The 18,936-nt window shown below is 40.9% G+C and overlaps 1 protein-coding gene and 1 non-coding gene across 4 annotated transcripts in view; both read left to right on the top strand.

Moving 5' to 3' along the window:
- The window catches only part of CNTNAP2 (contactin associated protein like 2), a 2,326,438-nt gene that overhangs the window by 1,426,888 nt on the left and 880,614 nt on the right, over positions 1-18,936 (top strand). The gene's annotated exons all lie outside the window — the stretch shown is intronic.
- Positions 11,759-11,830, top strand: TRNAW-CCA. The gene has a single exon. It is a non-coding gene; the product is annotated as a tRNA-Trp (tRNA).

The following is an 18,936-nucleotide window of genomic DNA, read 5'->3' as shown; positions in this document are numbered from 1 at the left end:
CTTAGACTGTCCTGAGAAAACCAAACATTTCAATAAGCAGTGCAGTTTAGACCTCTGAAATCGGTGCTTCTCGTTCAGATGAACTCAGGGCTCTACCAAAATAAAAACAATAATATAAATAAAAAAGGGAATTATTTCTTCCCTGCTGCTCATTCTACTCATCGCTTATTTAATTTTTATATCTATGAAACGTAGAATCATTCATTTTTAACAATGAAAGCCTGATCACTTGTTGTCTTCCCAAAATAAGGTGAAAATGTTGAAACTCATGTGTTTGCATAAACAGAGGCTAGAAGACCATCCTGCATAATTCAAGAAAGGACAGATTGGATACAATTTTGTTATGAAAAATATATCTTGTAGCTTATAGTGTGGTGCATGCTGCCAAATAAGCTAAAAGACTTGTTATACCTCTTGGTTACTCCCATGAACTAGTTAAAAATTGGGAGGGTCTGGCACCACACATAATACTGTGAAAATTATAAGATATTATAAGATAAGATATAAGATATAAGATACGCCCTTCAGCTTGATACAGAATGAATAATTTGTAATTCTTACATCGTCGATGGCCACCCTGGCTTCTAATGATGGCTGTGAGGTTGCCATGCTGGGTGCCTTCACAGGAAGTCGTTTCACTTCTCTTGGACATTCTTAGTCCTTCTGTCAACTAAATGGCTCCTGAGGTCTCTCACAATTCTGTGAGTCAAAGACCTGAGATTTCCAGGTGTTGATTCTGTGGTTTTGAACTCTCTTAGCCTTATTAAACATCATCTGGTGAAAGACCTTTTGAAGAGGAGCTGTGGCTGCCTGTGTATGGCTGAGCCCCTTCACTCTTCACCTGAAACCATCACAACATTGCTAGCAGACCACACCCCAGTACAAAACAAAACGTTAAAACAAAAAGAGAGAAGAAAAGGAGCTATGGACATTTTTAAATAGTACTGGTTTGAAAAGGTAAAGAATAGCTAACGAAAGTCTGAAGTTTAGTACATGTAAGTATTTAGGAGGGCTTCACAGACATTACAGTTAGGTTACCATTTAACACATTTTCTACCCTGACCAAAGCTGGGCTTGGGATGAGAAAGCTCTTTCTTGGGTGACCCCTGGTTGCCAGGTGGCTGAAGTCCAAGATAAAGCCTCAAAAGCCTTATTTGACAGGTCACACTGTCTGAGTTTGAACTTGGATCAACTTACTTGTGACCATGAGCACTAAAACCCTCTGAGCTTCAGTTTTCTTTTTTGTGAATTGAGATTAATAGCACCAGCATCTCATTAGGCCATCGTGAGACGGAATGAGATAATTTGTGGAGAACACTGAGAAGGGCCGTAGCGTGTGTTGTTGTTTAGTCACTAAGTCGTGTCCACTCTGTGACCCCATGGACTGTCTCCCACCGGGCTCCTCTGTCCATGGGATTCTCTGGAGTGGGGTTCCATTTCCTTCTCCAGGGGATCTTTCCAACCCAGGAATCAAATCTGGATCTCCTGCATTGGCAGGTGGATTCTTTACCACTGAGCCACCAGGGAAGCCCTTTAGCACATGTTAGCACTCAATAAATTATTGCCATTTCATCCCCTTGGAACAATCATCCCTTTGCTCTGAATTTCTATGCTAATAATTGTCACACAATCTGTCACATAATTTCTTGCTGCTATTCATTTTTTGCTATCGTTTCCATGGCAGATTTGGGCTTGCAGTGAATGATTAGTTTCCTTTTTTTTTTTTTTTCCAGAAGAATTGAATGACATTAAAGGTGATTTGGTATGTCCTAGACCTGTATCTATTTATTTGTTGCTTATACATGGAGGAATTAATTTTCAAATAAATTCTATATGGGGCTCAGAGGATTGTCATTTACAAACCACTCCCTGGAGGAGTCAGGGTGTCATAATTTGAGTGAGGAAATCTCAGAGGGAAAGCCACAGATGGCAAGAAGGAGAGAATTTTTTTTTTCTTGTCCCCAAACTAAAGAGGCTAGTTTATGACAAAATGCAGATACACTGTTGCAGTTTTATGAGTGCTAAGTCACTCCAGTCGGGTCCTGCTCTTTGCAACCTATGGACTGTAGCCCGCCAGCCTCCTCTGTCCATGGGATTCTCCAGGCAAGAATACTGGAGTGGGTTGCCATGCCCTCCTCCAGGGATCTTCCTGACCCAGGGATCGAACGCAACTCTCATATGTCTCCTGCACTGGCAGGCGTGCTCTTTACGACTGGTGTCACCTCCTATGCAGGCATTCCTTTCTCAGTAAATCTCTAAGCACTAAGTGGTAGCATATCAAATCATAAAATCATGATGCAAAGAGCAGACTGATCATATTATATACTGAGAGTTTATTTGCTTCTGTTGACTTATTCCTCTTTTACTCCCTCAAAAGTATGTGAATTTGTCTTTATTTTGAGCAAAACTTCATGATTATATTTACAATCTTTTTCTGTTTGTGATGCAAGACAGATTGTCCTTTTCAGTCTCCAAGCTTACGTTCTGATATATCAAATGCTTTTTATGATCTAATTATCATCCCATTTTTCACATGTGTTCTTTACACTTCATATTTATGGGTCTAGTTTGCATAAATTAATTCAGAAACCTATTCCTTATCTCAAGGCTTAGCAGATAATTTTTCTGATGCTGCTGAAGTTTCAGTCATTCTTACATACACAACTAATCCCCTATAGGGAACTGCCCTAAAAACTCCCAGGGTATCCTCAATAATATGAAAACTTGGGACTATTTTCACAAGTACAAGAGGATATTTGACAAATACAGGCAATGTTTCGGGGTGGAACTCTGCAAGAATTGCTACATATCAGACCTTCATTCTGAGAGGAAATATTTTTCCAGATATCTTTTTATTAAAGGGAAGACTTCCACCTTGCCCAGATGGATAGACATGACTGTTTCCAGAGGAGGCAAACTAGAAGGTCTATGGAGATTGCGTCCAATTCTGAAATTGTGTGATTTCTGAATTCTGATATACTAAGAACAGGTACTGGTGTTGCCACAGAAATGCAAAAGTAAATTTTTCAGTAGCCAATTTTAGAAGGAAAACTGAACGTTATAAGAAAACTATTCTAGGACTTCCCTGGTGGTGCAGGGGATAAGAATCCACCTGCCAGTGGAGGGGACACGGGTTCCCTAGTCCAGGAAGATTCCAGATGCCTCGGAGCAACTAAGCTTGTGTGTCACAACTACTGAGTCCCGTGCACTCTAGGGTCTGTGCTCTACAACAAGAGAAGCCCCTGCGATAAGAAGCCCACCCACTGCAGCAAAGAGTAGCCCTTGCTCACTGGAACTAGAGGAAGCCCGAGCACAGCAATAAAGACTCAGTGTAGCTCCCCCGGGAAAACAAATAAACAAATAAATAAAATAAATTAATTTTTTAAAGTAAACTATTCTACATGCTGTATTCTGGAGCTCTGACTCTGGGTCTATAAATTTGTAAACCATAAATTATACTGCACCTTATTATTGCACACATAAACAGTAAAGTGGTTTTCAGTAGCTCACATCATGTTATTTATAATCCATTATGTCCGTAAGTAGCTTAATTCAAAGTGTAACTTTTTAAAAAGAAATTGTCCCTACCTGCTAAAAGTCACACGAACCTAGGGCATAAGATCCTAGACTTGTTGGCACAAGGATATTTGAACCCACCATCCATTTGGAACTACCACAAATTTAGACACCAATGAAGACAATTTGGAATTTGAATTTTGCTACCAAAAAAAAAAAAAGCCTGGCAGTCATTGGGCGGATTGATGGCCTTGTGGAACTGGAATCCATCCTTCAGCTGTAAGTTCTGTTGGCTTACAAGGCAGAGTGAGAAAGTTTGTCTAAAGCTCAACATTCAGAAAACTAAGATCATGGCATCTGGTCCCATCATTTCATGGCAAATAGATGGGGAAACAGTGGCTGAGTTTATATTTCTGGGCTCCAAAATCACTGCAGATGGTGATTGCAGCCATGAAATTAAAAGACACTTACTCCTTGGAAGGAAAGTTATGACCAACCTAGATAGCGTATTCAAAAGCAGAGACATTACTTTACCAACAAAGGTCTGTCTAGTCAAGGGTATGGTTTTTTAGTGGTCATGTATGGATGTGAGAGTTGGACTATAAAGAAAGCTGAGTGCCGAAGAATTGATGCTTTTGAACTGTGGTGTTGGAGAAGACTTGAGAGTCCCTTGGACTGCAAGGAGATCCAACCAGTCCATCCTAAAGGAGATCAGTCCTGAGTGTTCATTGGAAGGACTGATGTTGAAGCTGAAACTCCAATGCTTTGGCTGCCTCATGCGAAGAGCTGACTTATTGGAAAAACCCTGATGCTGGGAGGGATTGAGGGCAGGAGGAGAAGGGGACGACAGAGGATGAGATGGCTGGATGGCATCACCAACTCAATGGCCATGAGTTTGAGTGGACTCCGGGAGTTGGTGATGGACAAGGAGGCCTGGCATGCTGCAGTTCATGGGGTCACAAAGAGTCGGACATGATTGGGTGACTGAACTGAACTGAACTCAGTATGACTGTCTTTAACCTGGATTGTGGGCCATACTTTTCCTCCCTGTCTCCCTGTTGGTGCCACTGGCTTCCTTTCAGTTTTCCATATGTGCCTTGTATCCTTGCACTATTCCCGCTCCCCTCCACTACCACAACCGCAGGTCTTTTGCACTTCCTCTCTCTGCTTTGCTTGGTATATTCCTAGTCATCTTTGAGATCTCAGTTCAGTAGTCACCTTCTTGGGGAAGCTTTCCATGAAAGTGTAATTAGGCCACATCCTCTTATTTGAAGGACATATCTCTTCCTCTTACTATTAGTGATGGCTGTGGTTTTGCATTTATTATTTGTGATTCTTTAATAATGTCTGTCTTCTCCATTGGGCTTATACTACCTGAGAAAAGGTAGTGCCAGGTTCTGTCCATGATTTTATTCCTAGAGCCCAGCCAGCCTATAATATGTGCTCAGTATTTTAAGGTTTACCAACTATTTTTGAGGCTGTCCAAATAAGTTATTTGTAATGGGCATTAATGATTTTTGTAAAATGCCAATTACATCCAAATATTGTGCACATTTAATAAACACCAGATTTTAAGCTGTAAAAAAATGTGCTCAATGAATGTGCACTGAATCCAAGAGTAAATAAGTGGCAGAGAACACAAGAAGCATCAAGAGCTTTTTAAAATCAATGTCTTTTATCCAAGTTTATGAGGCTTGTAAAGCTATGAAGAGAAAGTAAAGCAAAAGGGAAAAGAAAAAAAAAAAAAAAAAAACAGAGAAAGGAGCATAGAGAATAAAAGATGCACTAATTAAAAGCAGGGGATTTCCCTTGTAGCTCACTTGGTAAAGAATCTGTCTGAAATTCAGAAGATCTGAGTTCAATTCCTGGATTGGGAAGATCCCCTGGAGAAGGAAATGGCAACCCACTCCAGTATTCTTGCCTGGAGAATTCCATGGACAGAGGAGCCTGCTACCCTTTCACTTTGGTTAAGGAGGCCCCTAGACCCTGTGGAGGCGTGGGTCAGCAGTGACCTTCCATGGGGACAGGGGCTCTGGCTGCAGCAGACCTGGGAGGCCCAGCACGTGGCATAAGTCCTCTTGGAGGATGTCACCATTAGTGCCGCTATAGAGCTGCCGAGCAGACAACCCACAAACTGAGAACAATTAGACCAAAGAAGATCTCACACTGTTGCACAAGTTCTAGGGCCCACAACAGATTTCCCAACCTGGGGATCTGGCCAAAGGACTGAGAACCAACCCCCAGGGAAACAGACTTTTGGAGGGCACAACAAGACCTTGTGTGTACCGTGACCCAGGAGAAAGGAACAGTGACAGGAGACTGAGCCAGACTTGCCTGTGAGCGTCCGGGAGTCTCGGGCAGAGGTAAGGGTCAACAGTGGCCTGCCCCGGGGTCAGGGGCACTGACTACAGCAGTCCTGGGAGTTGCAGCATGCTGGCATAAGTCCTTTTGAAGGAGGTCACTATTATCACCATTATCCCTACCATAGTTTGACTTCAGGCCAAACTAGAGGGAGGAAACACAGCCTCACCCATCAGAAGAAAATTTGATTAAAGACTTACTGAGCATGGCCCTGCCTAGCAGACCAGAGCAAGACCCAGTTGACCCACAGCCAGTCTCTCCCATCAGGAAGCTTGTACAAGCCTCTTATTCTCACCCATCAGAGGGCAGACAGAATGAAAACCACAATCACAGAAAACTAACCAAACCGATCACTTGGATCACAACCTCGTCTAACTCAATGAAACTATGAGCCATGCCTTGTAGGGCCATTCAAGATGGACAGGTCATGGCGGAGAGTTCGGACAAAACATGGTCCGCTGGAAAAGGGAATGGCAAACCAGTTCAGTAGTCTTACAGTGAGAGCCCCGTGAACAGTATGAAATGGCAAAGAGATATGATACTGAATAATGAACTCCCCAAGTTGGTAGGTGCCCAATATGCTATTGGAGAAGAGTGGAGAAATAGCTCCAGAAGGAATGAAGACGCTGAGCCAAAGCAAAAGCAGTACCAAGTTGTGGATGTGTCTGGTGGTGAAAGTAAAGTCTAATGCTATAAAGAACAATATTGCATAGGAACCTGGAATGTTAGGTCCCTGAATCAAGGTAAATTGGAAGTGGTCAAACTGGAGATGGCAAGAGTGAACACTGACGTCTTAGGAATCAGTGAACTAAAATGGACTGGAATGGGTGAATTTAACTCAGAGGACCATTATATCTACTACTGTGCATAGAATCCCTTAGAAGAAATAGAGTAGCCCTCATAGTCAATAAAAGGGTCAGAAATGCATTAGTTGGGTGCAATCTCAAAAACAACAGAATGATCTCTATTCATTTCCAAGGCAAATCATTCAATATCACAGTAATCCAAGTCTATGTGCCAAGCACCAATGCCGAAGAAGCAGAAGTTGAATGGTTCTATGATGACCTACAAGACCTTCTAGAACTAACACCCAAAAAAAGATGTCCTTTTCATTATAGGGGACTGCAATGCAAAAGTAGGAAGTCAAAAGATACCTGGAGTAATAGGCAAGGTTAGCCTTGGAGTACAAAATGAAGCAGGACAAAGCCTAACAGAGTTTTGCCAAGAGAACACTGGTCATAGCAAACACCCTCTTCCAAAACACAAGAGAAGACTGTACACATGGAGATCACCAGATGGCCAACATCGAAATCAGATTGATTATATTCTTTGCAACCAAAGATGGAGAAGCTCTATACAGTCAGCAAAAACAAGACAAGACTGGGAGCTGACTGTGGCTCAGATCATGAACTCCTTATTGCCAAATTCAGACTTAAATTGAAGAAAGTGGGGGAAACCACTGAACCATTCAGGTATAACCTAAATCAAACCTCTTATGATTATGCAGTGGAAGTGACAAATAGATTCAAGGGATTATATCTGATAGAGTGCCTGAAGAACTATGGACGTAGGTTCATGACATTGTACAAGAGGCAGTAATCAAAACCATCCCAAGAAAAATAATTCAAAGAGGCAAAATGTTTGTCTGAGGAGACCTTACAAATAGCTGAGAAAAGAAGAGAAGCAAAAGACAAAGGAGAAAAGGAAAGATATATCTGAATGCAGAGTTCCAAAGAATAGCAAGGAGAGATAAGAAAGCCTTCCAAAGGGACCAATGCAATAAATAGAGGAAAACAATAGAATGGGAAAGACTAGAGATCACTTTAAGAAAATTACAGATACCAAGGGAATATTTCATGCAAAGATGGGCACAATAAAGGACAGAAATGGTATGGACCTAACAGAAGCAGAAGATATTAAGAAGAGATGACAAGAATACACAGAAGAACTGTACAAAAAAGATCTTCATGACCCAGATAAGCACAATGGTGTGATCACTCACCTAAAGCCAGACATCTTAGAGTGGGAAGTCAAGTGGGCCTTAGAAAGCATCACTATGAACAAAGCTAGTGGGGGTGATGGAATTCCAGTTGAGCTATTTCAAATCCTGAAAGATGATGCTGTGAAAGTGCTGCACTCAATACACCAGCAAATTTGGAAAACTCAGCAGTGGCCACAGGACTGGAAAAGGTCCGTTTTCATTCCAATCCCAAAGAAAGGCAATGCCAAAGAATGTTCAAACTACTGCACAATTGCACTTACATGTTAGCAAAGTAATGCTCAAAATTCTCCAAGCCAGGCTTCAACAGTACATTGAACCAAGAACTTCCAGATGTTCAAGCTGGATTATAAAAGGCAGAAGAACCAGAGATCAAATTGCCAACATCCATTGGATTGTTAAAAAAAAAAAAGAGAATTCCATAAAAAACATGTATTTCTGCTTTATTGACTATGCTATCGCCTTTGACTGTGTGGATCACACAAACTGTAGAAAATTCTTAAAGAGATGGGAATACCAGACCACTTTACCTGGCTCCTGAGAAATCTGTATGCAGGTCGAGAAGCAACAGTTAGAACTGGACATGGAACAACAGACTGGTTCCAAATTGAAAAAAAGAGTACATCAAGGCTGTATATTATCACCCTGCTTATTTAACTTATATGCAGAGTACATCATGAGAAACGCCAGGCTGAACGAAGCACAAGCTGGAATCAAGATTGCTGGGAGAAATATCAATAACTTCAGATATGCACATGACACTACCTTTATGCCAGAAAATGAGAGGAACTAAAGAGCCTCTTGAAGGTGAAAGAGGACAGTGGATAATCTGGCTTAAAACTCAACATTCAAAAAACTAAAATCATGGCATCCGGTCCCATCACTTCTTGCCAAAAGATGAGGACACAATGGAAAACATGACAGACTATTTTCTTAGGTTCCAAAATCACTGCAGACAGTGACTGCAGCCATGAAATTAAAAGATGATTGCTCCTTGGAAGAAAAGCTATGATCAAGCTAGACATCATATTAAAAAGCAGACACATTACTTTGCTGACAGTGGTCTTTCTAGTCAAAGCTATGGTTTTTTTCAGTAGTCATGTATGGATGTGAGTGCTGGACCATAAAGAAGGCTGCACGCCATAGAATTGACGTTTTTACCTGTGGTGTTGGAGAAGACTCTTGAGAGTCCCTTGGACTGCAAGATCAAACCAGTCCATCCTAAAGGAAATCAGTCCTGAATATTCATGTGAAGAACTGATGCTGAAGCTAAAGCTCCAATCCTTTGACCACATGATGAGAAGAACTGACTTATTAGAAAAGACCCTGATATTGGGGAAGATTGAAGGCAGGAGGAGAAGGGGACGACAGAGGATGAGATGGTTGAATGGCATCACTGGCTCAATGAACATGAGTTTGAGCAAGCTTCAGGAGATGGTGAACGACTGGGAATCCTGGCATGCTGCAGTTTACGGCGTAACAAAGAGTTGGACATGACTAAGTGACTGAACAACAACACATTAAAAGCAGAGGGAGTAGTGATAGACACAGCAGCACAAAAAATCAAAAGAGGCTTAAAATTACAAGAAATCATAGGGATGGATTCAATATATGGGCCAACAAACCTACATGTTTCAAATAATATTTGAGGAGAATATTGCCATGTTTAGACACCATTTGTTGAAGAAACTTGTGAGAAGATGTAGTAACAGCGCTGAAGTAATTTGTAACAGCAGCAAAAGGTCTCTCTCTGATAACAGATTGTAGTCAACTCTTGTGCTGGCTGATTGTATGAAAGAAAGAAAAGAAAGTGAAGTCGCTTAGTCATGTCTGACTCTTTGCGACCCCACAGACTGTAGCCTGCTAGGCTCCTCTGTCCATGGAATTTTCCAGGCAAGAGTACTCGAGTGGGTGATCTTCCCGACCCAGGGATCAAACCTGGGTGTCCCACATTGCAGGCAGATGCTTTACCATCTGAGCCACCAGGGAAGCCCTTCAGGGACAGGGAAGAGCTGTTTTGATTGTTTGTGCTGCTGTGTCTATCACTGCTCCCTCTGCTTTTAATTTGTTTAATTTGTTGTTGTTCCGTTGCTCAGTCATGTCTGACTCTGGTGGCTGATTCTATGAGCTTTTCTAAAACAAATATTGTTTTTGTTTTTCAATTGCTAAGTCATGCCCAACTCTTTGCAACCCCATGGACTGCAGCACACCAGGCTTTCTCATCCTTCACTATCTCCTGGAGCTTGCTCAAATTCATGTCCTTTGAGTCGGTGATGCCATCCAACCGTCTCATCCTCTATCATCCCCTTCTCCTCCTGCCTTCTTTCTTCCCCAGCATCAGGGTCTTTTCCAATGAGTCAGCTGTTCACATTAGGTGACCAAAGTAATACATATAGGTATGTTTAAATATTGATTATCTATTAAATGGCAAAAAAAACTTGTTTATTTAAACAGTATAAATGTGAATAAGATGAACATAATCCTTTAATTTATCATGCAGTATCATGTGTGCATTCTTACTAGCAGGAAACTATGGAGAGGGAAAGAAACCTCAGTGTTTGAGATCAGATTATCTAACGTCAAATCCTCAGATCCTCAGGCTGTACAGCCAGACTTATTTCTTTGTCAGCTTCTCTATTTGGCAAAGAATACTCTTCCCTACTTATGAATCCTCTATTTCCTCCAACCCTCTTAGAGAATGTGTGGATTTCATCTATCCCCTAGAGGGTGAAGTCGGCTCTTCAGGTACATGTTACAGGTCAGTAGCTACAATTAAACAAGAAGGATTTGGTTTAATTCACTTCCTCTTGGCCTCCTTTATTTTAGCCTCTGTGCTGTCTTAGCTTTGGACAATCACTTAACCTCTTTGAACTTAAGTTTCCTCTGGGATATTCAATGAACAATTGCCTCTTAATGTGCTTTGTAAAAAGAGAAAGCATCCTAGATCTTGTTGTAACTTTTATTTTACTAAGTCTTCAAAAACAGCCAGCCACAATGTTTGGCAGAAACCAATCCAATACTCTAAGGCAATTATCTTTCAACTAAAAAACAAACAAACAAACAACAACAAAAAAAAAAACAGCCAGCTGATTATTTGCCTGAATACTGATAGAGTTGATTCTCAAAGAAAAGATCAGAGAGCCTCTAAATATTTAAGCCAATACTCACTGAAAAGATAAAAGGCTTTATTAGCAAATATAATGGCTATCCTGACTGATTTATATGCCCAGGATGAATCTGCTCTAATCTAGACATGGCATTAAGTAGCCAGACTGTGCTTCTTTGTAATAAAATGAACAGTTTCCAAACTCTCCCAATTTTGCCTCCCCCCACAAGTTCTCCCATTTCATCCCTACACCAAGACCTGCTTCAGATGTTCAGTCTGTTCTTGTCACTTAAGTGTCTGTGGGATAAAACTGGAGGGCTATGGGAAACCAGCCATCTATATTCTCAGCATCATGTGTTCATTTTTTATTCATTCATCAGTATGTTGAGGGCTGACTCTGTCCTGCATAGAGGACAGGTGTGGAGTATGGAGAAAAGAAAGGAAGAAGGCAGAGATACTAGAAGAGAATATCAAACAGCCCCCTCCAATGAAGTGTATCATTTCATTAAAAATACAGGTTTTTATACTCTTCATTCATTTTCACATCCCTGGTTCATTGGAATTGTGTTGATGCTGTTGTTCAGTCGCTAAGTCATGTACGACCCTTTGCAACCCCATGGACTGCAGAATGCCAGGTTTCTCTGTCCTTCACTGTCCCCCAGAGTTTGCTCAGATTTATGTCTGCTGAGTGAGTGATGCTATCTAGCCATCTCACTGTGATGCTGTGAATTGTGAGCTGAAGGTAAATTAAACCGCGTTTTTACATTTTACGGGCTTCCCTGGTGGCTCAGAGGTTAAAGCGTCTGCCTCCAATGCAGGAGGCCTGGGTTCAATCCCTAGGTTGGGAAGATCCCCTGGAGAAGGAAATGGTAACCCACTTCAGTATTCTTGCCTGGAAAATCCCATGGACAGAGAAGCCTGGTAGGCTGCAGTCCACGGGGTTGCAAAGAGTCGGACACAACTGAGCGACATGCATTCGCATTTGAATTACATTTTATAGTCTAGGTTGGTAATTTTCATGTTTGCAAAATATATATAAAGATAATTGTATGGGAAATTAATATTATATCATAGATTCTTTCTGGATTTAAGCAACTGTTTCATCTTTTCACATTATTTATTTGTTTACTTCTGTGTTTTTTTCTCATCAAATGGACAGGGACGAATTAGGGTGAGATGGCTCCAGTATGGTGCTGGGTAGAGAAAGCAGTTTTCAATAAAATATGTACAGTTTCAATATTAGGAAGCTTGTGCTTATTTGTGTATATTCTCTAGCTGAGAATCTCACTTTCTCACTGAGCTGGAGCACTTGGGGAAGGAAGATGAATGACAAGTGATGTCACTTCCTGAAATCACACTTGTTAGGAAAAGAAATATTCCAGCAGCTCCTTTACTCACATTTTCACCTGGCCTCTGCAGATGAAGTGAGATGGAGAGAGGGGAGTGCTACCTGTGTAGAAATGTTGAAAGGGGATTTAGAGGCCATTCTCTCAGCTACAGCCAAATAAATTACATTGGATTAAAATAGTGCAGGTCATTTGAAGAAACACAGCCCAAGGACCTTTACATTTCTAAGGCAGCCCAAATTTCAAATTAATCCCTTCTTTCATGCCTTGCTTTGGAAAGATGGCTAAGATTAAACATAGAATGAAAGGATTTAATTTCAGTTTTACGGAGACTCTTTCAATAGTTTCAAAAATATGTCTTTCTCTTTGAATAAAGAGCCTTTGCCAAAAGTTGATGTGCAAATCATGTTGAAAAGCATACCACTTTACAAACAGAGGAGCTGTGATCCTGAACGTCTCAGAGGAGATAAAATGCCAGAGCTAGGTCTTGAGGGAATTAACATTATTCCTTCAACTCCCCTGTAGTTTTAACCCCATTGACTATTTCATCCAAGGTTCAGAGTGAAGAGAAAAACAGATAGAAAACACCCACCTCCATATCTCTCCATTAGGGGGAAGAATATAGAGGGCTGTTTAATTGAAATATAAGGAGAGAAATTTCTGAGATGTTTACATACACTCAAAACACAAGAAAGGAGAATTTATCTCACAAATCATACTTTTTCTTTTTTGTGCTTTCATATTTACATTAGTCACTGTGTTCCTAAGACTGTGTTTGCAAGTCCTGTGCTTTACAAACTTGGTATATAGGGATATCTTTAATTCATAGACAATTTCAATTCATTCCGTAATATTATGTCTATTTTGTATATGGCACACTGCATGGATACAGAAATACAGATCAGAGCCCACTTCTTTATGAAGTAGATGAAGTGGTTACAAAAGGAACCAGGACAAATACACAGAAAACATTAATATATGAGTAGAAGGTAACAGATGTGCCAAACTGGTATAAAGGCAACTGTGTATACATGATAATGTGCTAGAGAGAACCATGCAAACTAAAATGGTCAGAAAGGGTTCAAGGAGGACCTGAGCCCCGGCTACATTCCTTCTTTGGTTGGGAATAAAGTTGGGACAGGCAGAGTCCAAGTGCATAAGTAAACACAGACTGAGGAGAAGTGTGCTAGGAAGGAGACCCAGCTGCGGAGTCCCCAGACCTCAAGGGGAACACTCACTTAGATTTCTATATGTCATACGACCCTTAGGAAGTTGCTAAATCTCCCTGGTTAGCACCATCCTGTTTGAGTGGTGTATTGCAGCCAAGATTATTGTTTAGGAATTTTATGAACTGGTTGTTTCAACTTGGTAGGTTAAACCAGGCACGGTGGGAGAATTTACTCTGTGGAACTTGACAAACCCTAGAAATCCAGACTTTTTTTTTTTTAATAAAACTGTTTTACCAGAGTATCATTGCTCTGTTTCATTATTAATAAAAGGAGAATAATAGTAACTCCTACAAGTATTATTGTGAAGGGTACAGATGATGTGTAAAATCTTTGAAGTGAAGTGAAAGTCTCTTAGTCATGTCCAACTCTTTGTGATCCCATGGACTATAGTCCATGGAATTCTCCAGGCCAGAATACTGGAGTAAGTAGCCTTTCCCTTCTCCATGAGATCTTCCCAACCCAGGGATCGAACACAGGTCTCTCTCACTGCTGGAGAATTTACCAGCTGAGCCACAGAAGGGAAGCCCAAGAATACTGGAGTGGGTAGCTTATCCCTTCTCCAGCAGATCTTCTCAACCCAGGAATCGAACCAGAATCTCCTGCATTGCAGGCAGGTTCTTTACCCACTGAGCTATCAGGGAAGTAAAATGTCTATCAGTTATAATCAACACAGGTGATTCTCCAGAGGTGATAGATAAAGTTACAAATGTCATACTATGAAGAGAGTGGTCCCACCAACGGGGCAGCAGGATGTGGAGTCAAGTGGGTGGGATAAGTAGCCAGAGGACAGTGATCTTTCAATACCTCAGGTCCAAAGTATGGCTTCAGATGTAGTTCTTCATCGCTCAGTTTTACCATGAAACAAATTTATTCTCTGGAAGAAAAGAGTAGAGTTTCCTCACCAGGTCAATCCCTAAATGACATTAAAGTCTACCCAGCAGACTATTGGCTGAAAATAATCTCTGAACTAAGAAAATCTTAGAAGACTGCCAAATAATGTTTGGAGGGCATTGGATTGTGTGATGTCAATTCGATGGTCAACATTTCTTTTACTGAAAATGATAGAAGTGTTTCTGCATTATTGAAGTTTGCCTCGACTGTTTAGGATATAATATAATGTTAGGTAGCAACTGATGAGTAATTAGATCTCTTGGGATACAATGTTAATTTTAAGATTATTTTGTGATTGTTAAACTAAATCTAAAGAAGGAGATGCTTTCTTCCTTCAGGAGTGCCTCCAGCTGTGACCGAGCAGAGTCAAATTTATACTCTTTAAATTCGAGATACCTGGTCTTGTTTCCCAATCTCTCTGTGGAAAAAAAAAAAAAAAAAACTACTCAATAATGAATCTTGTGATTTTTTTTTTTCGCCACTCACATGATGAAAATTTGAAGAATGCATTATTGGCTCCTGTTTCTATCATTATAAAATGGTGGTGAACAAAGAACTCTCTCCGTTTCATTTCTTATCATTGGCGCATTCTGCTTTGCTCCCTCCTTTCTACTCCCTCCTGGCAAAAGAGTGTGGGCAACAGTGTGGTTCAGATTGTTGGAATCTGGAATGAAAAAGCCCATCCACCCAAATAATGTTCTTCTGTTTTATTTGTTGTAAATGGCTAATTCCATTAATGCAAAAGGTTCCCATGGAAAGTGCAGCAGTTTTCAAGAAAATTTTGCTGGCTCACTTTTTGGGTAGTCTCACATATGACTGCTTCCAAATTTTAGTGAAATGTTTTTTTCTGAAAACCTTTTATCTTAACCAAGTAAAAGTGAAAAACTCTAAATGTATACAGATCTGCCTTTTAAAATGTGGTCTTATTATCAAGTAAAGCAAGAGAAATACTAATGGGTTGCAGTTCCTTGATCACCATGTAATTTTGTCCCAGAGCTGACATGGTGGCTCCAGTCTGCAAAATACGCCAAGCCTACTCTGGAAAGACCTTCCTAGACATCATGATGCCAGCACCAAGTGCCAGACAATATTGACACCAAGAAAATTGCCGTCGTTACTCATTAGCAGGCATCAAAATGTCCTAATAATTCTCTTTCCCAATATCCAAGCCTGTTGAGACATCAACTAAACACGCCTTGCTTGCCAAGTCATGTGATCAACGTTCTCTGTGCTGGATTGGGCCAAGTGAAGCCGCCCAAATAGACTGGATAAAGAAACACTTCAAAGAGTCTGGCTGTGGAAAGAGAAATTATATCCATCCATGTTCCTGCAATGGAATTCAGAGTACTCGAAAACACTGTGTGTGTTTTCCACCACATGGCCATCTGTTGATGAGTTTGCCCCACTTAGAGAACATTCAAATGTTCAGTGGAAAGCACATTCCTACTCAGAAAAGGCTGACATATTAAGGCTCCCTTGTGTCTCGGTGACATGGATACAGACTTCCTGAATGAATAAAACCCGAATTTGGGGGGCCAGATTGATTCTTCCTATACTGCCTGGAGTGAAGTGAATGGAATGAGCTTGGTTAATTCATTGTCCAAAAGGTTTATTTTTTCCTTTGCATGATTTTTTAAATCAAGCTGAGTTGAGCTATATGAGAGAGAAGAAAGTATCTTCCACAGGGGAGAAGTGGCCACTAATGGAGACAGTCTTGCCTTCTTGTGATATAGCAGGTCTGGGAGAAGTACTGAAGTTGTACTCATATTGATGCTTTGAGGAAGGTGGGTAGGAAACTCCAGGTAGCAACATAGCAACACTTTCTTAATACTGGGGCATATAGCTGGAGCATAATACTGGAGCAAGAGCATATTCTACTCTGTGATTAGGGTACATAGTGGGGAGACTTGAGCTGTTACAGGAAATTTCTTCTCTTCTCAGCCGGCCACATAGCTGATTAGCCACAAGGCCAGGCCTGTTGTCCAAAGGGTGCTGAAGTGAAAGGGGACCGAGAGAGGAAGCAGGATCAGTGATGGGTGAATGGATGAATCCTCCTCTTCTCATCCATGCCGAATCCACCACTTCGCACATACTTTGCACCATCAGCAGATAAACTTGTTGTCAGCCCTGTCTTGCAACGTTGGCTTTGCCTCTGTTCCATTGCCACAGCTCCAGTGAAAGTGGTCATTTTCACTAAGCCTTGTTTCTACAGCCTGAACGAGGTTTGGGGGCTAACCTTTAGTTTAGAAATAAAAATAAGGATTCAAAAGGATCTATATGGCAGAAATAATATGGAAGAAACTTTTGTTTAGGAGCCTTTGCATTGCTATTAGCAATCACAGAAGAGGGCTTCCCTGGTAGCTCAGCTGGTAAACAATCCTCCTGCAATGTGGGAGACCCAGGTTCAATTCCTGGGATAGGCTGCTCACTCCAGTATTCTTGGGTTCCCCTGGTGGCTCAGATGGTAAAGCTTATTAATAGACAACATTTCCCCTTGTCCCTTATGCATACAGATTAGATTTTGAAAGAGATTATGTGGCTTCTCGGGTAGCTCAGGTGGTAAAGAATCTGCCTGCAATGTGAGAGACCCAGGTTCAATCCCTAGGTTGGGAAGATCCCATGGGGAAGGGAATGGCAACCCACTCCAGTATTCTTGGCTGGAAATCCCATGGGTAGAGAAGCCTGGCAGGATACCGTCCATGGAGTCACAAGGAGTCAGACACAACTGAGGGACTAACACTTTCATACATAGTAAAAGCATATTTCCTTAAAACCCAAGTAATTTATTTACTATATTAAAATTTATAGGAGATATTGATTTAAGATTTCAGTTTTCATTCAGATTAGTACTTCTTTTTTGCTACTTATCTCACTATATGCTTCTCATGTAGCACCTTTCTTAAGATGAAATAAATGAATATCAGGCCCTAAATTCTACCACATGTGGTTCTTTAGCCAAGGAATGTGTTCATGTTGACATTTGACTAACATCAATTTCACACGCGGTAGTAAAAATTTTTTTAATCTGTACAAACTGTAATTTTCATGCTGGGATCATTCAGATTCCAGCAGTTTTTCTATTGATTAGTTTAAGAAAATTGTGTCTTCACTGTGTTTTTTTAATGAGGAGCCCAGTGAAGAATCATGCTTGAATCTTGAGGAAATTTTTGCTTTTTTTAGAAGGGCAACAAATAGAACTCTGATGGTTGGGAAAATGAGCTTGTTGTCCACTGACTAAAAAAAATTAAGAATAAATATACAAAGTTTGAGAAGGGGCAATTCAGTGGACATTTTGAAATACTTGTTAACATCATGCCGTGTTGAGATTAGAGATGTTGTCTTTGTCTAGTTGCTCAGTTATGTCCAACTCTGTGTCTCCATGGACTGTAGCCTGCCAGTTTCATCTGTCCATGGGATTCTCCAAGCAAGAATACTGAATTGAGTTGCCATGCCCTCCTCCAAGGAATCTTCCCAACCAAGGGATCAAACCCTCATCTTTTAAGTCTCCTGCATTGGCAGGTGGGTTATTTGCCATTAGGGTCACCTGAGAAGTCCTTCATATGCAGAAAGGCATTCTATTCATAAGATTACAGATCAGGTGTTAAAATATATCAAACACATAAAACAAAAATATAAAACAAAAGCACAGACATTTTCACATTAAAGTTATTAATGCAAAAATAGATCAGTCAAGTTTCTGACAAATCTATGACACAAAGATAAACACAGTGACAACTCTTATAGTAGGTAGATCTCAAGTGGAAATCAAATCAATGGTGCACACTTCACACCGGCCCTGTCTGTGTCATCAGTCACAACTAAACTGTGATTGTGTCTACATACACATACACATATACTCATACATACACACACACGCACACACAGCATTCCTCTTGAACAACTATGCTTATCAGGCTCTGAATGTACCAAGCCCTCTGCCCACTTGATGGAAAATCTCTCTGTAAGAGCTTCTTATAACTCTGTTTTGTTTTTCAGTTAAGAGACTAACTTTCTTTGCATTTCCTAATGTTACTGGTATTAGGTCCATGAAATGTTCTTTATGCCAACTTACAGATTGTAGAAAGCTGCATGGAAAGGAGGCTTCACTATCCACAAAACCAACTCCCTCTAAATTCTTATAGAGAACTACACATGAGGCAAAGCCCCTACTTTATTCACAATCAGGAAAGTGTCCAAAGGCAAATTAAAGGAGGGGTACTTTTTCTCCTTCTCTTTATAAGGGGCTCCAATAGATGGGGTGTTCTACTACAGCTGCCTGAACAAGGGCCCACGGACATGGTGGCTTCAAACAAGAAATAGGTATCCTCTCACAGTTCTGAAAGTCTGAAATCCAGGGTCAACAGGGTCCTGCTCCCTCTGAAGCTCTAGCGAAGAATCTGGGCTTGCATCTTCCTGGTTTCTGGCGGTTGCCAAGCAACTGGCAGTGCTCCTTGGCTTCTGTCGTCTGGTCTCCACCTGTATCTTCAA

Source organism: Bos indicus x Bos taurus, chromosome 4, assembly GCF_003369695.1.
Source record: "Bos indicus x Bos taurus breed Angus x Brahman F1 hybrid chromosome 4, Bos_hybrid_MaternalHap_v2.0, whole genome shotgun sequence".
In the NCBI taxonomy this organism is placed as follows: domain Eukaryota; kingdom Metazoa; phylum Chordata; class Mammalia; order Artiodactyla; family Bovidae; genus Bos; species Bos indicus x Bos taurus.
Note: the sequence above shows the minus strand (reverse complement) of the source record. Positions and strands in the feature narration are given on the sequence as shown.